Source organism: Mixophyes fleayi, chromosome 3 (genome assembly GCF_038048845.1).
Source record: "Mixophyes fleayi isolate aMixFle1 chromosome 3, aMixFle1.hap1, whole genome shotgun sequence".
Taxonomy (NCBI): domain Eukaryota; kingdom Metazoa; phylum Chordata; class Amphibia; order Anura; family Limnodynastidae; genus Mixophyes; species Mixophyes fleayi.
Window position 1 is genome coordinate 256,181,575 of NC_134404.1, and position 8,842 is coordinate 256,190,416.

An 8,842-nucleotide genomic window follows, 5' to 3' on the forward strand; every position below is an offset into this window, starting at 1 on the left:
GTAGGGTCTTGTTCTAAGATCTCATTGAAGACCTTAGTGAGGAAGGCAATTAGGTCTTGAGTGGGTATGTCTTCAGGGATACCCCGAATTCGTAGGTTGTTTCTACGTCCTCTATTGTCAAGATCGTCAACTCTACTGTTGATCAGTTGTATCTCTTGGGCTTGTTGAGCTACTGTGTCGCTAAGAGTATCATGACGTGTCGCAAATTCCTCTCTGAAATCCTCTAATTTAGACATTCTAGATGACAGTCGAGCCAGATCTGCTTGTAGAGTGGCTACCTCCTTCTTAACTGTCTCCTTAAGTCTGGACTCCAGATGTTCAAAGTCTTTCTTAGAGGGGAGCTCTGCCTTTGTAGGTAAAGATTTTACTAATTGCAAAATCGCCCCGATGTCTTGATTTGTACTCATCGAGCAATCAGTGGAGGCTGATTCAGTTGAGTTGGCCATTTCTGCAGCCTAATCTACCTCTGGTGAAGACGGCGAGCTATTATCTTGTTCTGAAGGAGTGGTTGTAGAATGGAGATATTGCCGTAGATCCTGGCGCCTAGGTGTTTCCGTAGGTTTCCGCTTGGACAGATTCTTCTTATCTTTGCCCATTAGAGGTATATACCGAAGTCTCCCAGTATAGAATATAAGTACAGAGGTTGCATATAACCTTGCTTTAAAACAATGATCTGTAGAGGTATTTTCGGGGAAAAAAGGGAATGGTATTGCCGGAGCTCCACTAAATGTGCTCTTCTCAGTATGGCGTCCAAGCCACGCCCCCTTGTTTTGGTTTTTAAGTAAAAATTTATTGCGTTTTCAGTAATATGGTTAATATAAGAAAGGGCTTGCTAAGGGATACATTAAGACAGGACATACATTGTCTTTATATGTCCAACAGATGGTTATAATAAACACATCAAAACCGATATCATAAAGCACTAAAAAAAAATCAAGCCTAAGTTCAAAGCTTGCTCATCTAGAGAATATAAGTTGTTTTGACTGGTCGCTTTTTCAGGAGCTGCAGAGAAAAGGCAAAATGGGTAATTAATTTTGGATGGAAGGGAAAGGATTGGCCAACAATGCTCCACACAGATGCAATATTCAGTTGTGTAACTGAAGAGTTAACTTTTGATTGGCCTCAAAGTGGTTGGACTAGACTGCCCAGGTGTAGTTAAATTTTATTTGGACATTCACGTTTAATATTGGTTATATGCCTAAGGTGGTGGTTCTGCCAGCCTCTGTTGATTACACAGATCTGCAACCAAAAAGCTGTTTTCATAATTTTATCTGATTCTTATATTTTTTTGGTGCGCTGAATTCGAAAATGAACACCATTTTTTCCTGGGACGTCAGGTTTTTTCACAATAGAAATGTGCCTTGGTCAAACAGGTAGCTGGAAATTTCAAATTCATCGTACTTGGGGGAAAAAAACTGAACATGTAAAAACAAATTTTATTTTCACTGCTAGTGCTCCCAAAACATGAAAATACATGTTTATTGGTCCTGATGGTGATCACTGCATTGTTGAGTATGGTTGCTAGGGCCTGCCTGGACATGTTCTTTCATGCATTAACTTGTTCTTTGATTCCTCCACAATCTTGTATTTCATTTCAGTCGTCATCCTGCTATTGTCTGTGTGGTTCAAAATTAGTGCAATGCCTCCAAGAAAGTGTGTAAATTTGCCTGACAGTTTCTGTTGCATATGTGGAGAGTTCATGGTGAAAAAGCAGCAGTTGAATATTACGGATTTTTTTAAGAAAGTTTATTTCGTTTATTTTAAATTACAACTTGGTGACCAAGATAAAGTTTGGACTCCTCATAAAGTATGTAAGCGGTGCGTCGAAGATCTTCGTAATTGGTCAAAAGACAAGATAAAAGCTTTTCGATTTGGAATTGCTATGATGTGGCGCGAGCAAAAGAATCATAGTGATGATTTATTTCTGTTCCTGTGATGTGAAGGGGTACAATTCAAAGTGGAAGTGCACCATCACGTATCCCAATCTTACTTCTGCTATTCATCCCATTCCCCATGGTCCAGACGTCCCTGTGCCTGACCCTCCTACAAATCTGGATGAAGTCAATTGGCCTGACGAGAATGGAACAGTATCTCAACCTGAAGATGGATCAAGTTCTTCAGATGTTGAAGTTAACGAACCAAAACTTTTCTCGCAAGAGGAACTCAATGATTTGGTGAGAGACCTAGATCTACCTAAGTAATCTGCTGAATTACTTGGTTCTAGACTTAAAAGTAAAAATTTGTTGATGGAAGGTACATCTTTTGCATGGTACAGACATCGGGAAAAAGACTTTTTGTCTTACTTTTTTCATGAGGGCAATTTGGTGTTTTGCTCTGATTTAGAGGGGTTGATGGCTCAGTTCCACATTCAGTATGATTCTGAATGGAGGATTTTCATTGACTCTTCCAAAAGAAGCTTAAAAGCAGTTTTACTTCACAATGGTGGCTGTTATGCGTCCATTCCTGTTGCTCATTCATAAGGAGACTTATGAGAACTTGGAGTTGGTACTCAAGAAAGTGGGATATCAAAACCAAAACTGTGGTATGTGGGGATTTAAAAGTATTGTGTATGCTGCTGGGACAACAGGCTGGGTACACCAATACCCTTGTTTTCTATGTTTATGGGACAGTAGAGACCGACAAAATCACTGGAAGCAAAAAAATTGGCAACCAAGAAGTCTAGTTGTTGGTGAAAAGAATGTTCTCGGAGATTGGTACCCCTGAGAAGGTTTTATTACTACCACTACATATATAATTAGGATTAATGAAGCAATTTGTTAAGCCACTTCCTAAAGATAGTGAATGCTTCAAGTACTTGGGATCCAAGTTTCCAATTTTAACGGAGGCAAAACTGAAAGAGGGGGTTTTTGTTGGCCCGGATATTAGTAAACTCCTATCCGACAAAGACTTCATCAGTTCAATGACTCCAACTCTAAAAGAAGCGTGGGTTGCCTTTACTGTGGTTATAAAAAACTTTTTGGGAAACCAAAAGGACCTAAATTACAAGGAAATTGTGGAAAAAATGTTGAAAGCGTTCCACAAGCTTGGTTGCTCCATGAGCTGAAAAGTCCATTTTCTCAACTCACACCTTGACTATTTTCCTGAAAATTTGGGAGCAGTGAGTGAAAAGCAGGGAGAACGTTTCCATCAATATATAAAAGAAATGGAAAGAAGGTATCAAGGGAAATGGAGTGTTACGATGATGGCTGACTACTGCTGGATGTTGTACAGGGATCTTCCGAAAGCCACCTACAAGAGTAAAAGCTCAAAAAGAAGTTGAGTTTAAAAAAAGACGATTTCACAAGCAATATACTTGAGTGTGGTGTTAATTTTGTTGTCACCTGTGCAAATGAGTTAATATTTTTCATGTAAATAAAATATTTGACTAAAGAGATTTTTTTAAACGATGACCACCCGTTTGTTCGTAAAACCTGACGTCCCAGGACAAAACGGCTGTCATTTTTGGATTCAGCGCACCAAAAAATGTAAATCAGTCAACTAAACCAAAACAGCTGTCCAAAAATTTTTTTTCTTGCAGACCTGTGTTATCGTTGTGACAGGTGGGAAGTTGCACTGTTATGCACATAGCTGCTTACAAAATGTGAAAAATGAGAACCACTGGGGCTTATGCTAATTTTGATGTATGCCAGTGTGATTGGCGTAAAATGCTCTAACTTGCACTGCGCCTGCTTACGTACAGGAATGTAAACATATTTCTCTATCCTACCACTGGGGGACACTGCGTTACATTGGGGTATAGTAGGTGGGACTGGAGTTAGGCACTTATAAACTTGTTTGTTTCCCTGACTCCTCCCCCACTATGCCCCTCCTTTGTAGCTGACTTCAGTTGTTGTAAGTGCCTTCTGGAGAAAGGTCACTTCTGTATAGGCTCCTGCCTATACTTAGTTTAGCAGTAGGTTTCCTGTATTTATTTTTCTTCCTTTTCAGGTGCAGCGCTGGACTCGTTGAAAAGACCCAGATGAGTGAATAGTCCCAGGGATTATTTCACCCTGAGCTCCAGCGCAGGTAAGCAGCACGCTTCCCTTGCACCTCTGCCGGCAGTCTACCCCTAGAAAGAACGAGCAAATGGGCCATGTTTAATTTGTTTTAATTATGCCTTTAAAGGCAAACTTTTCATTTGGGCCATATTTTATTATATATTCGGCCTTATAGACGGTCGCGGCCACAATCAGATACGTGGGCGGGAGTGAAGGTGTCTCTGCCTCTCCTCTCCTCCCGCAGACTTGCCGGCAGCCTCCCCCCTCCCTCCTCTGCCCCTAGACAACGAGCAGTGGGGGAGAAGGACAGGCATCGCGCTCTGTGGAGGCGATGAAGCTGTCAGTGAGACCGCACGCACCCTTGGCATATCAGCGCGGCGGTTCTCACTTTCCCCCGACTGCAGCCATATTCAGTATATGGGCTGAGCGGTGGGTGAGCAGAGGTGGACATGTTAGGAGAGGGGAGTGCACCTCCCCCTCTCTCTCTCCCTAATGGCGCGAACGGCGGCCATCTTGGATCCGGAGCAGACACATCAGTGCATGCTGTTCCTGACTCTGCCTCTCTTCACCTGGTAATGTTGGATCGTTTTTAATCATATTTGTAAACGATTGTCAGCCTACTTGCCACACAGTCAGGACTTTTATTTCAGGATCCTGTGACTGCTGTATATATTATAGGATTACCTATTTGACAATATTGGTAGTGTCCTATCCTCCTGTGACATATTTTTCTTTTAAGGCAGATATACATTGATATGGAAATACATATCTGTATGATATTCCATATGGTGACTGTGAATGGAATGTTTCCATAAGTCTGGTAAAGGGAGTTCTATATATATATATATATATAAAATCCCTTTTGTTATGTATAGCCTCGGCACAGACTGCGGGGCTAGGGTCTACAAACAGGGTGCTCCCATTTCGGTGTCAGCTGTTTTGCAGCAACAGGTCTGGTCTAAATCACTGTCGCGTCTGGTGGCCGAACACATTAAGGTGATTTTTAAGTTTGAAATGGTACATGAGTATACCCTTTTTCATGCTTCTACACATGTTTACACTGTGCTGGTTAAGCTCCCACACAGCTAATGTCTGTCCGCTAACACAGAAGCGGCAATACGCTGTTCAGGTATAAAACCGTCTGGACAAAGATGCTGTTGTTCACCATCTTTCACAGATGGAGAGGATTTTATCTTTGACTGTTGCTACAGTCAGAATAAGGATGTAGTTTATTCCTCACCAGAGGATGTCTATTTCCATCTTGTTTTACTATCAAGAGGAATATTCTTGCTGATTACACTCACAAGGTGGATAATCCCAGCTTAAACTGTACACAGTTTTTGCATTTGCAAGACAAACAGTCTATACTTGGTTTTCAACCTAAGCTTTAGTGACACCCTAGTTGGGAAAATGTTTTTCCTCATATCGTATATATATCGTGTCTGTCTTTTCTCAAAGACCAGGTAAACAGTAATAGGCTGGCTATGTTTTCACCTTCCCTAACTCTCCAGAGTCAATACAAGGGAAGTAATCCCTGTTGGTGACAATGCTGTGGCTCTTCAGTTCTCTTTTTCTGCTGTCCCCGGCGGAAGCAGACAAAGAAGTCCTCCAACACACAGCAGGGGCTGGTAAAGGATTTTATCTAGTGGCTTTCAAACAGAAGAAGTGCTCTAGCCTTTATTCACATTAAGGGTTAATGGGGTGGTTTGTATTCACCCAGCAGCATCATAGCTGGTAGGCATACAGCTATTCAGCTATGATACCTATAGTTAGCCACATGCTCACAGGACTACGTTCCAATATCGGAACTCTTAATTTGCTCTATTACAAATGAGTATCCAAAGGCTTCTGGCGGTAGGTGTGCTTTCTTTGTTTTATGTCAGCAACACCAAGCTATGATGTTTACGTGTTCCATCCGTTGATCCTCTCTGTTGATCAGGGTGCCCCATTCCGAGTCAGGCTTAGCCTTACAGGGGTGGTTATAGTTTATGTGCTGTGGAAATCAGGTAAACAGCCATAGATTTGTGGACATTCCCCGAAGGTGGAAGTTATTTATTACACCCAACGCTTAGCTTACAGCTAGACGTTTTCAGCCAGAACATTATACTTGCAGCCTCTCAGCAAGAAGCAGGGCTGCGTTATTGGGTTCACAGGTGATCACTTTGAGCCTACCCAGCTTTTTGCTTGTTGTACCACGCTAGAAGTGTTGGCTTATGCCTTGTCTTCTAGTTTGGGGTTTTCAGTAGCTTCCTACCAAAGAACACGCTCATCTCTTTTCTACACAGTTCCAAAATGCTCCTGGCAGAATTTCCTTTCGGTTACAGGAGTTTCTGTTTTGCAAAATAGGATACCAAGTTTCTACTGGTATCTTTGGCTCTCCTTGTTCGTAACATCTCCCATGTCTCAACAGGGAGATTCTCATCAAGGAAGGCTGATTTCATGGCTTTGGACGTGCATAGCACCCCTTTGCTCTAATTCACCTTTCGGGTGGTGCTTAGTCACATTGTTTTTATTAGTGAGTCAGTTGTTCTTCTTGTACAGAGGGTCAGAAAACCTGTAGAGATTCGGTCTCAAAATGCAGTGCTGTTGCATATTTGTAGCACTTATGCAATTCCCGTATCCTAATGCAGGATAGGGGTCGACCTGTGTATGGTCAGAGGGGTGTTCCTTGTGCCATCCTATGGGCCAAGCTAGACCAACTTATTATTATTATTGTTATTGAGGGCCGAATGCCTTAGAAATCATTCCTTTAACAGGTAGAGTGGGCCACCTCAGGGTAATACCTTTGTGCTCTCCTGGTTAGGTCATAGGGCTCTCTGAGAGGGAGCCCAGGTTCTTTTCACATGTTAACCTGTTTTCTCTATCGGCTCTCAATCTAATGACCCTCAGGTGGATTTGTCCATAGCCAAGTTGGGTCTCCCTATAACTTAGGGGGTGTACAGGTGATTCACAGGTCCTAATTCCTCGTGGTGGTTCAAGCATTTCTAGGAGGGGGCGCATCCCAGCTAGTCTGGTGGTCCGCCGTATGTCTCGCAAAACAGTGTTCTACTGTTTTAGGGGACTTGTGTTGTCGTCCCTCTTTTCCCGTTTCCAGAGCGGCCTCGTCTCGTAGTTCGGCTCTTTTTGTTTTCATCATCTGGTTTGATGCTGTGGTGTCGGATGGCTAACCTTTTCGGCTAGAGAATTCTTGCAGGGAGATGGTTGCTACCTTCAATTCAGCCGTAGAGATTCTTTCTCAGCTGTTTTCTTTGGGCTAGAAACTATATTCGATTGGTGTAAATTCCTAGAATTTCACACGTCCCACTCAGGATTCTTTAAAAGAGTTTTTTCTTTACCAGCTGGCTTCTATTGGGTCTACGCCCTTCTTCTTTCAGCGTTCAGCTTCCGTGGCTCTCTGTCTAGCTCAGCGGAAGGTTGTTTTGCTTAAGCGGTTTCTTTGTGATCAGCCCACCTTTGGTTGGTTGTAAATTTCCAGGAAGTTTAGTTCTCATCATCAGGGGGCTTGCGTTGGCCTCCAGTGACTCTCTGAATTAGTTAAGCTGTTGGCTCATGGTATGAGTGCTTCCTGGTATATATGTCGGGCTTACGTTGTTAGCTCTCTATATGAGTGCTCCCTCAGATATCGCTGAGTTAGTTAAGCCGTTTAGCTCATGTAATGAGTGCTCCCTTGTTTATCTCTGATTGATTTAAGCACTATCAGTGCTCCCTTAGATATCGCTGAGTGGCTTAAGCTGTTGTATCAGTGTATATGGTGATTCTTTGGATATCATTGCGTGGATTGAGTTGTTGGCTCAATGCAGGCTGCTCCCTTGACTGTCCCATCTCGTAGGGGATCTGGGGCGAGAGTGTGTATGGCTCTTACTCATTTTCTTTACTAGAAACTTAGTGTCGCGTTGTACAATAAATTATTGGTTATGTCAATTAGTGCCTGCATTCCACTGACACAGTGATTGTATTTCATCATTCTTGTGCCTCTTCTTTTTGTGTAAGGTTTGTTATGTGCGTATTGTCGCTGACCAATAACAATTGTCGAACCTCGATTTGTGTTTCCAACGCACAAAGATTTATTCACAATAAGTAGAATAATGTGCTCAAGCGAAGTAATAGTAAATACAGCCGTTACTTATCGCAGGCGCTCTGGATCCAGTCTTTCAGACAAAGACAACCAAGTTTTCTAGACTTTAATTGAAATGACTTTATCCAATTTACTGACTTCGACAGCTCCACCCTTTGATATCCTGAAGTCTGGGGACAAGATGTCTGCACACTGGATCACAAGCTGCTGCTTATATACACAATCAAATACAGTAATACAATGGAGATGGTATAGCTTGCATCTATTGGTCCAGGTCTCAGGAATGTCCAAGGGTTTGTCAATCATTGGCTGGTTCATCCTAAGGAATCCAAAGGAGGGGGTCATCTCTGCAGGGGGTAACCTCTGCTCTTCCCGCCAAGATTCCTTAGTCTTAAGTAGTTCATAATTCCCTATCATTCATAACTTGTGTATGCACTCTGCGATTCCCTCGCAGAGTGAACCAAACAGTAGGATATGTAACAAGGTTCATTATGATACCACTCATGATGTGATTCCTTGTACCCGTTCCGTGTATTTCAGTAATATACATGTAACTCTGATATAACATATAAATACTACTATATTTCGACATAACTGACTATGGGCTAGATTTACTAAGCTGCGGGTTTGAAAAAGTGGGGATGTTGCCTATAGCAACCAATCAGATTCTAGCTTTCATTTATTTAGTACCTTCTACAAAATGACAGCTAGAATCTGATTGGTTGCTATAGGCAACATCCCCACTTTTTCAAACCCGCAGCTTAGTAAA